Below are 11,716 nucleotides of genomic sequence, written 5' to 3'. Positions count from 1 at the left end.
AGGATATTTGAGGGAGGACCCTACTTCTTCAACTCTGTAGGACTGTATATGAGATTCTAGAAAGAAAACTTCACTCCTAAGAAAGAGGACTTCACTAGGGTCCCGGTATGGGTTCACCTCTACTCCCTGCCAACTGATTATTGGGCTCCATCAGTCCTCAAAGGCATTGGAGACCAACTAGGTGAATATATAAAAATGTTTGAGGGCACACAAAGCAAACATTATGTTTCATATGCCAAAATATGTGTTTACATCAACATCTCAAAAGCCTTTCCATGGGTTATAAAACTAATATTCAGGGAAGAGGTTTGACTCTAGAGAATTGACTATGAACACATCTCATTTCGATGTAGAAAATGCCATATTCATGGACACCTATTTAGGGACTGTCCGCAAAATAAAATGCCTCAAAGCAGTGAGCAGGTTAGGAAGAAAAAGAACTCACAGGGTTTCACCAGAGTAAGCAAAAGGAACAAAAACAACAGGAAAAATAACATAAAGAAAGAGCAGCACGAGGAAGCCAGCCTTAATAAATTTGAAGCTTTGAATAAATTGCAAGAACAACCACTCTCAAACAACTCAAATGACGATGAGGCCAAAGAGGATAAACAAAACACATCAAACCAGAGGCAAGAGGATCATTACTTGGAACACAACAACACGGAAGACGAGAATTTAAAGGAAGACATAGAAATGGAACAAGTACTGGTGGACTCTACCTCGGAGGAAAACGCAATAGAAGAGGCATTAGAAGGATTTGACCTCTTATCAGTCACAAAGGAATGGAATAAAAATGGCATGGTTGTGATTCCAGAAGACCAAATCCAAAAAATCGAAGGAGCCTACCTCCTTCAAGAGGAATTAAAACAAAGCTCAAGTCAAACACCACCTGGAAATAGCGCAGTCAATGGCATTTTGGCAAATATGGCAGTAGGAAAATACAACCCAAAAGGCCCAAGCTAGAAAAGAGGAAGGAAAACAACCAGTCATCTTCTTCAGGAACTCGGCGCCAAACTCATTAACGAAGGAAAGGTAAAGGCCCTAGCCCTAACTCCCACTCTTTACCAATGAATTGCATCTCTTGGAATATTAGAGGACTCAATGGTCCTGGAAAGAAGAGAGTCTTGAAAAACAAACTCATAACTGATAAACCGGATATCCTATTAATTCAAGAAACCAAACTTGACATGGCTAACCTCACCCTCCTTCAAAAAAATTGTTTCAAGAAATACAGTATACAACGAACTCGACCACAGGATCAATAGGGGGAATCATGACCATGTGGAAAATCTCTCAGTATGATCTTACCTCCTTAGTTGCCACAAAACATTCCATCACAATTGTTTTGAAAATCATTGGCACCAACAACAACATTTGTGTCACCAATATCTATGCTCCACATAAAGCAGTGGAAAGAATCAAGATGTTGCAGAGCATAAGTAAACTCCTTGATTCCATCCACCTGCCTTTCAAAATTGTTGCGGGTGACTTCAACATGGTGATAAACCTCGGGGAAAAGAAGGGAGGCATAAGAAAACTTGATAAGGACTCTGAAGCCTTCCAGTCCACCATCGAGGGCCTTAGTCTAATTGACATCCCTACGAACAATGGAATCTTCACTTGGAATAAAAAACAAGGGGGAGACAAGAAAATTTCTTCCAGGCTTGACCATTTCCTTCTTTCAAAAGATATCTATCTCACCTCCTAGGAAACGGAGGCCAGAATTCTGTTGAAAATTGAAACAAGAAATGATAAAAATAGAATCCATAAATTCCAGTTTAATTTGTCCTTGAATTAAACTAAGAATTAAAATCGAATTTATTCTCATAACAACTTGTAATAGTTAACTAGAGTGAGTTGACTTAGTTAACTTAGGAATTTTGAGTTGGAAACCTTTCTGAAGTCATGTATATGTCCTCCCTATATTATAGGGGTCCAGAACGAGTTATGTATGAGTGGTAATTAGTTAACTTAGTTTACTGAGTTAAGTCTAGTTAAATTAGTTCCAAACTGTTTGAGGAACTAATAGTGAGTTAACAATCGGTTGGTGCACTAATGCATTAACTAGTGCTACTCCAGTTAATTGAAGATTCCCTCATCAGAAACTCATGCATGTTGATTATGAGAGAGACCCAGTTAAGACTAGAGTGCAGGGACAACATACTATTTGTTGTATAATTTTCTAAGTTGTACAGATAGTGCATGCAATTAGGAACTGATCCTTGAAGGGATTGCACAATTTTGGATGAGGAATTTCCTTTTAAATATAGGCTAATTCTCTTAGGAATTGTGAAAATAATTAGAAGCTTGTTGGCTTGGAAATTTGGCTAAGTATTGGCCAAAGAAAGTCATTAAGCGGAGGATAGGAAATAATTGTGTAGGTTAAGCTCAAGGTTGAGCAAAGCATATTGTATTCATCTGAATTCTTTGACCAAGGGTGCAAGGAAATAGGGAGCTTGGAGAGCAGAAGAGAGGCCTGGATTTGGCTTGAGCTTGTTTATGAGCTGAGAGATTGATTTTGCTGAGTCCTGGGATTGTTCTAGAGAGAACAAGCATTGTAATTTCATCTTCATTTTCCAGATTAATACAAAACAGATAGTGTGGTTTTGAGCTGTGGCTTTCCTCAGATATTTATTGTGTTATGTGCCTTTGATTCTCTTCCTCTATTGATTATTAATTTCTCGATGTTTATGGGCTTCTGTTGTAAAGAGTAGAAGTAGATTATTGTCTCTTGCTTTCGCAAATTGCATTAGCTTGTGAATTTAGAGGATTTTCTACATGGTATTGGAGCTAAGAATAGTATACTAAAGGAGATTTCGAAATTTTGAGTTTTGGGCCATGAGTTTGCAAAGCAGATCTGAAAATTTTTGTCCACAATTTTCATAAACAAATAGCAGATTTGGATTCTTTGCAAAAAAATACCCAAATTTAGAAAACAAAAAATCGGTCGAATCGGAGTTCGGATGAGAGAGATATCACTGATATAAAATCAACTCTTTTTCTAGAAAATTTCGTGACGGCGGGACAGATGAAATAGATTGGTGTGCTAGCCAAGAACCTGCATGCTCTTGAGGTTTAAGATGCATGCAAAGCCTTGAAGAGAAAGGAAAAGGTTAGAGACTTAGTGGTTGAGAGAGCAAGTAAATTACCTCTCAACATGTAGCCCCGGAAGAAGCAGTCTTAGAAGCAACTTCAAGAAGCTGTGGAGCACCCACAACTAGAGAAGTTGAGAGGACACCGAGTGGAGGCATTCAGTCATGCAGAGACCTCCAGTAGGGGGAAATGTTGAGCCAAGTGGGCAGAGGGATCACATGCAGCCATACCTCCAGGTGTGAGGTGGGGCGACTTAAAGTGATAGTCCTAAGAAGGCTGAAATTGAGCAGGGTCCATTGAGTGGTTTTATCTCATGGATCGTACCTTGCTAAGGGAGCCTAAAGTACATAGTAGAGGGAGGAATCAGTGGGATTGGTGCAGTCATAGATTAAAGTGACAGAGGTTAGAGCAGTCAGACACTGAAGAAGCGCAAAGAAGGGTTGACAATAGTGCAGAAAGGAAGAGTCAATAGAAGCGTAGAGTTTTCAGTCGACAAAGGCAATAGCAGTTAGAGACTTTGATGACAGAGGCATCATTTTGATTCAGGTTGAATGTTTTTTGTTTCTAGAGTTGGTGGAGCAACAACACTAGAGAGAAGTGTTGCATGCGGAACATTCCAAAGGTTCAAGATTGAGATCGATTTGAATTCCTTTCTTGTTGAGAGGGAGTCTTGAAAATAGCAACAAGAAATGATAAAATTAGAATCCAAAATTTCAGTTTAATTTGTCCTTGAATTAAACTAAGAATTAAAATCGAATTTTATTCTCATAACAACTTGTAATAGTTAACTAGAGTGAGTTGACTTAGTTAACTTAGGAATTTCGAGTTGGAAGCTTTTCTGAAGTCATGTATATGTTCTCTCTATATTATAGGGGTCCAGGATGAGTTAAGTATGAGTTGTAATTAGTTAACTCAATTTACTGAGTCAAGTCCAGTTAAATTAGTTCCAAACTGTTTAAGGAACCAATAGTGAGTTAACAATCAGTTGGTGCACTAATGCATTAACTAGTGCTACTCCAGTTAAGTAAAGATTTCCTCATCAGGAACTCATCCATATCGATTCTAAGAGAGATCCAGTTGAGACTAGAGTGCATGGATAGTGTAATATTTGTTGTATAATTTTCTGAGTCGTCCAAATAGTGCATGCAATTAGGAACTGATCCTTGAAGGGATTGCACAGTTTTGGATGAGGAATTTCCCTTTAAATACGAGCTAATTCTCTAAAGAATTGTGCAAAGAATTAGAAGCTTGGTGGCTTGGAAATTTGGCTAAGTATTGGCCAAAGGAAGTCATCAAGCGGAGGATAGGAAATACTTGTACAGGTTAAGGTCAAGGTTGAGGAGAGCATATTGTATTCATTTGAATTCTTTGACCAAGTGTGCAAGGAAATAGGGAGTTTGGAGAGTAGAGAAGAGGCCTGGATTTGGCTTGAGCTTGTTTATGAGCTAGGAGATTGATTTTGGTAAGTGCTGGGATTGTTATAGAGAGAACAAGCATTGTAGTTTCATCTTGATTTTCTGGATTAATACAAAACATATAGTGGGGTTTTGAGCCTTGGCTTTCCCCGGATATTTATTGTGTTATGTGTCTTTGATTCTCTTCATTGAATTTGTCGATCTTTTCTTATCTTCATTGAATTTATGATATTTTTTTTGAGGGAATGCTTTTAATAAAAAACATTTATATAGTATTTAAATTAGTAATTGCCTAAAAGGTTTAAAGAGAGGTCAATAGGATTGTTAAATCAAAGTTGTTGAAATGAAAAAGTTGTATTTTGGTTTGAAATAATAATTGTTTTATTAGATTTAGGTTATTTAATGTGTTTGTGTTGGTTGGTAATACAAAATCAAAATAATAATTGAAATATTGAGATGATGAAAGTCTCATAGTTTGTCTATACATATCAAACAAGCCTTGGTGCCACATGCACACTTTTCTTAGCAATGAGAAATGAGATCTTCTTGTCACCTACAATATAAGATGTGACAACTATTCAAAGGATGGTTCTTATATTGCCAGCAATAGAAACTTTTATAATTCTACATCATCTAATGGACAAGCAGATGCATGGAGCTTTTGTATAAACTCTCTAGTATGGTATTCACCTAATGTTTTACACTATCAACAAATAATTTGTCACTTCAAAGGTAAGTGGAACATATTTACACTCAATGAATTCAATGATCCTTTCCTTAGGAATGCGGCTAACAAAATTCATTTATATAGTACTTAAACTAAACAATTATTTCTTTGGTTTTGAGGACCATGATTTTTTTTTAATATTGAAAATTTTGAATTATTTTAAAATGGCCCATAACAATGATACACTTTCGTCAACAATCTCTTCTATATATTTGAGAGGAAACCACTACAATGAAGGTCTCTTTATTAATCTCTTCTATATATTTGAGAGGAAACTTTTGAAACTCTAATATCCGAAAATATGTATATGTGTGTGTGTTTCTTTTCCTATTATGTGATTGTAGAACCAATAGTGACTTCTTGATTCCTTTGTCCACCTAAAGACACAATGGAATAGATGATCATTTGGTCTAGGAGGGTTCAACACTAGGAAATCGGTAGTCTCTTAGGCAACATGGGAATTGTATGCTGAATTATGGAATTATCATATGTTCTTAGGTCACTATAGCTCCATGCAAACACATTTTTGTATTTTCTAAGCACGTGTATGAAGCTAGTCATATAAATTCAATGGTTAATAACATCAAAATATTTATATCGTTATACATCTTACACATTGTCAAGAAATTAAAAAAGTCACAAAAAATAATTAAATTATAACTTTAAAATAAATTATTATTTATTATAAAAACATTTAAGTCAAATAATCTTTTGGAGACTTGTTGTACCTAGCCTATTTGTGGCATTTATGAAATACTTGTATTTGATATTGGAGTAATTATCACACTCACCTCACTGAGAACCAATTAGGTGGAGTAACCACCACCTTGGGAAACTCACTCACACCACCTTGGGACGTTCACTCAAGGTAATAGTAAGGGTTTGGAAGTTTACTCATGCCGACATGTCAGTCTCAACATGGTATTATTAGAGCCTTGGCCCAAGTTTGATTCCCATGTTGCTTTTGAAGGGAGTTGTTATAGTAATCCATCCACTCAAGGTAATGGTAAGAATTTGGAAGTTTACTAATACTTCCTGCCTTTTAGAAGTCATTGGTTCTCCAAAAGATTATAAACATAATTAATATATGATTTAAACATATATACATTTAAAAAAATTATAACAAAATTCTTAACTATGAAGATTCACCTCAACTTTACTATGGAATATTACTTTCTGGTAAATAGACTTTGTTATAATTCCATGGCTTACTAATACCACATTCCCAAAAAACCATAACTTATGTTCATATGACCCATATTTTTATATATATAAAAAATAGAAACAACATAGCTACCTTTATAAAATTCCAAAACCCATTTAATTTAACTATAAACAAAATTATTAAATTATTTCATTTTCTTGATTTTGGTGATTGAAGATAAAAGTTATTTATTTTTTGGTTTATATTTTTATTAAATAAAATGTGTTGAAAATTTATTTTAATTTTTATTATAAAAAATATTTTAAAATTTAATAAAGCTTAATTTTTGGGAAAACTTTCTGCAATAATCAAATAGATGTGGTTCAACCACATGTTTGGAATCATAGTGTAGTTTATCGGTAGGACAAGATGAACCACACTTCATAGTTGGAAACAAAAGCATCTCCTATATGATTATTGCCAAAAAAAATTCCAATAATTCAAATATAAATCAGAGAAACCTAAATTCAAAAAACTTAACTTTATTATTAATTATGAAATTTCGAATCAATAAAAAAATTCATAATATAAATTTCATTAAACAAAACCATAATAAAAAAACCGTGATCAAAATAATCTTTTTCATAATTACCCACCAAAAAAAACCTTTTCATAATTACACATTTCTAATCAAATTATAATTGAAAGGAAAATTTTAATTATTAAGTGGTTTTTTTTACGAATTTTGAAAATAACTTGAATTTTAACTACATTTAAAATATACATCTAAATAAATTTAACACAGAGAAAAAGACTTAAAATTATGCCATTAAAATTTAAAATTAAGTGGTTTTTTTTACGAATTTTGAAAATAACTTGAATTTTAACTACATTTAAAATATACATCTAAATAAATTTAACACAGAGAAAAAGACTTAAAATTATGCCATTAAAATTTAAAATTACAAAAAATAAATATCCCTATTGACTACACTAGGGGAACCCACAAAACAAAAACAAGAATACTGCTAATGAAAGTGAAACTACGTGTAATCCTATGATTGAAAGCCGAGGAGTGCCCCACATTCTTCACTTCTCATAGTTGATGTGGTAGACAACCTATGATCTTCACCTACAATGCCCGAAGTCTCGATGCTCATGATATAACGCAAGTCCTCTGTAACTTCTTTCATGGTGGGCCTCTCTTGCCTCCTCTCCTGCAAACAACTCATTGCTAAAAGCGCCACTGCCTTCATGCCTTCCACAACAGCTTGCGAAGCGTTCTCCTTCAACCGGGGATCCACAACATCCATCATCCTTCCCTCTTCCGACATATTAACCACATACACTGCCAGATTCACATCATCACATTCCCTGCACAGATCAATGACCTTCTGCGATGTCAGCAGTTCCAGCAAAACTACACCGAAGCTATACACATCGCTTTTATCAGTGAGCTGGTAATTTCTGTAATACTCGGGATCCAAATACCCCACTGTCCCTTGAGCGCATGTGGAGATATGTGACAGGTCTGACTCTGCTAGACGGGATAGCCCGAAATCTGAAACCTTGGCATTCATTTTATTGTCAAGCAAGATGTTTGTAGACTTGACATCTCTGTGATATATTGGAGGGTAGGCAGCGGAATGGAGATAAGCCAGTGCTTCTGCAGTTTGAAGAGCAATATTCAACCGAGTTCTCCAGTCGAGAAACCTTCCTCCGGAGGTCATGTGGAGATGTTCAAATAAGGTCCCGTTGGGAATGTACTCATAGATCAGGAGGGGTTCCTCTGCATCAACACAGCAGCCCAACAATCGAACCAAATTTATGTGGTTCACCTGAGATAAAATCCGAACCTCGTTCAGAACCTGCTCGATTCCTTTGATATTGCCCACTTTCGCAGTTTTAACTGCGACAAGGGTGCCGTCTTTGAGTATTCCTTTGTAAACTTCTCCGAAACCCCCCATGCCGAGCACTCGGTCCTTGGAAAATCCGTTGGTCGCCCTTTTGATCTCTTTGCTGGTGAAGAGTTCGGCGGACATTCCTCCGCTGTTTGTTGATAGTATTTCGGATCTCATCTTCATCAGTCGACCTTGAGTCTTCAGCTGGACTCTTTTTCTTCTGTATAGGATTATCGCAATTACCGCTACTGCAATGGCTACACACATTCCTGCAACAAGACCTGCATGACATTGACAACGAAATTTCGCTGTACTTAGGACTTTCACAGAACAAGCTGAGTAGGTAAGAGTTCTGCATTAAAAAAAAAACAAATTTAATTTCACAAGTTTAAATGATTATTTTTCATCAAATTTGTGGAATGGGTTACATTCATAAGTTTAAATTGTGAATTCTAAAAAAATTTGAACTTAAGTGAATGTTACTATTATAGTAAGAATAGTGAAATTTTGGCCAATTATTAAAATAAGTTGGTTATTTTTATGAGTTGATTTTTTTTAACAATATGGTGAATCGGTAACTGTCTGGCTTAATCTAAGGAAGACCCAGGATCAAACCTCAACACTGCCACTATAACACCAAGAGCATAACCAACCACCTGCAAGTCGGGTATACTAAGTCTCTATGATTTTATGAGTTGTTGATGGGTGGAGTTTAGTTCTCATTAAGTTATAGGCTTAAATTTTATAGAGAGAGATTGAGAATGAAATTACTTTTGGGAAACTATCGTAAAGAATATATAAGCTCGATCAAGCTTCACACAATTCTAGTCCACCAATAAACAAATAATTATTCCATTCAATATTAATCAAGGGATAAGCGGATAGTTGTGACACAAACCTAAACTGAACCTAATTCTATATATATATATATTATTTTATGTATTTATTGATTCTCTTATTTAAATTTTAAATCCTATAATTTAAGAATTGGTTTAAACTACTAAACTACTCTACTTTTATATATATGATCGTTGAATGCTAGAGAGGAGTCAAAATGTTCGCTGCTTCAGGAGAACAGTGTGTTATCATTAAGTCTGTTTTTAAATCAATTTACTCATTCAATATTCATTTTAAAGAATAAAAACATATAATTTAATCTAAAAAATGGTTTTAAAAAAAAAAAAATCTAAAATTATTATAAATAATTCAAAAATTATTATAAATAAACTTTACCTTTGACTTGTTAAAGGTTTATCTGGGATCTCGGGAAAGGATATAATTATAATATTTCTAATTTTTTAATTAAGATAAATAAACGCCGATTAAAATTACACCGATAAAATCTTAAATTTAGACACACAAATTTAAACACATGTGGCTTGCAGAACGTCACATACACATTTTCCTTTCGAACTTCTGGCCTCCTTCCGAAAATATTATAAAATTCTATTATAAGAATTGGTTAGAAATTGTTCATTATATTATAATAATTGTTAGAAATTTGAACAATTTACTATGTACATAACACTTTATTATAAGAAGTGGACAGAACTTTGAATAATTCACAATGCACAGATCATGGAAAAAATGGACCAACTTTAACTAGATCGAGTATTCTGAATGGTTAACAGACAAGTTCGATTGACCTTCTTGACTGGCGAACAGCAAAGCCAACGGTTAGAAGCAAAGTCACAATCAAAGTAAATTTGGGAAAAAGCTTGCAGATATGGACGACTGCATATAATAATAGTACAGAGAAACTACTGTATTCCAGGATTGCAGATGAGTATCTGAGATATCAATACTGACCTCCAATCAGAGCCCCTCGATTACTATTTCCACAACCGTTTGGATCAACACACACAGATGCATCTGAAGAGCGAACGTTTTGCCAAATTAACTCAATTGGAAAAAAGACATTGCATATTTATTAAAATACACTTAGGGCCAGTTTGATCCACTTACTTTTTGTGCAGTTTCCGTGTACAGGATCCCAAATACAGTCTCCAATACACAGACACCTAGATCCGCCGGAATCCATTGGATCAGGGGAGCAAGCAGAGTTCTGGTCACAATCTGCCTGACTTTTACATGAAGGCTCTGACGGTGCAACCCACTGTATCTCCACTCCATAGTTCCACTGACTCGCAGGTAACGCCGGGTTGAAATTGAGGACACTCGTGTATGCCCTGCACCCACTGGCGTGTGCCCGTATTTGGTAGGAAGTGATAGAACTACCAGCTGTAAGACTGCAGCAGATGCTAGCATTTCTGCAGGCCTTGGCTGCACCCATATGACTAATATATGTATGACAGGGACTGGTTGAGGTGCAATTCAATGAGGATGCCAGTAGTATAGGAGCGCAATTCATAACTATAAGTGTGTTGGTACTTGTAATATTGAAAGGCAGGCTATGATTCAATTGCAATCCTTGCTTATTCATATCTTCAGTCTGACAAAAATCTTTAATCAGAGGTGCAGGTTGAATAACCAGCCTCATGGTGGCTGTATTGATACTAACGATTTTATAAACGCTGCCATTGACCGATTTGAATTCCAGCTCCTTGGCTGCATTACAGTAGATTCTATAATCAGGGAGACCACAACCATCTTGGGTGCTAAAAGGGTATGGAACAGAAGTATTGCCACAATTGGGACAGCTAGGTATAATACCTGCAACACTCGGGATGATGCTAAAACTCGTCCAGGAAAAATACAACAGAAAAAGACAATGTTTAATATTTCTCCCAATACTACCTGCTTTCAGCATGGTGAGAGCCTACTAAATCAAAACAAGTCACAGAACTTTGAAAAAATATTTCACAGAAAGACTCAGTTCATAGCTGCCAAATACTGCATACAGACAGATCTAACTTCGACAACAATGGCGGATGGATTAAATTAGCTAAAAAGATTAACGATTACAAACGCCTGAGATGCAATATAATAGAAATGCACACATTAAAGTCCGTGCATTGGTGCATTGGAGCGAGCGAGCACATGATCGGAGTTGCCGTGACTTTGTTGAAGTCTCAGTTTGTAGCAGTCAAACTCCGACGTGTCATCCAGCACACTAAGTGCAGAGTTGGAATTTGCAGATTTTCGTACTGGTCCCGCTTCTCCATCGAAACTTACAAAGTAAGCAGATAAATTCCAAGCGTCGTCTGATGTTTTATATTTTATTTTATTCTCTTTTAAATTTTTAAATTCGGATTTCACAAAAAGGAAAAATAAAGAAGTGATTTAGGATTTTTAATTTTTAAATATATTAATAAATTTCATTTATATTTTATTTGAATTATGTAAATTTAATAATTCAAATTTATAATCTCAATTAAATTTTAAATAAAATTAACTTAAAAAGGCAAAAAATCACATATAAAAAATTTAAATTATCATTAAATATTATTCAAAATTTATTAAATTTATATATATA

The 11,716-nt window shown here is 35.1% G+C and overlaps 1 pseudogene; it reads right to left on the bottom strand.

The window, feature by feature from the left end:
• Positions 1-7,434: 7,434 nt before the first annotated feature.
• On the bottom strand, positions 7,435-11,050 carry LOC149186082 (wall-associated receptor kinase-like 20 pseudogene; annotated as a pseudogene).
• Positions 11,051-11,716: the final 666 nt, after the last annotated feature.

This window comes from Pinus tabuliformis, chromosome 3_1 (genome assembly GCF_031772625.1).
Source record: "Pinus tabuliformis cultivar Carrire ecotype Pingquan chromosome 3_1, CPIR1, whole genome shotgun sequence".
Lineage (NCBI taxonomy): Eukaryota > Viridiplantae > Streptophyta > Pinopsida > Pinales > Pinaceae > Pinus > Pinus tabuliformis.
The sequence above is the reverse complement of the archived record's forward strand: the minus strand, read 5'-3'. Positions and strand labels throughout refer to the sequence as shown.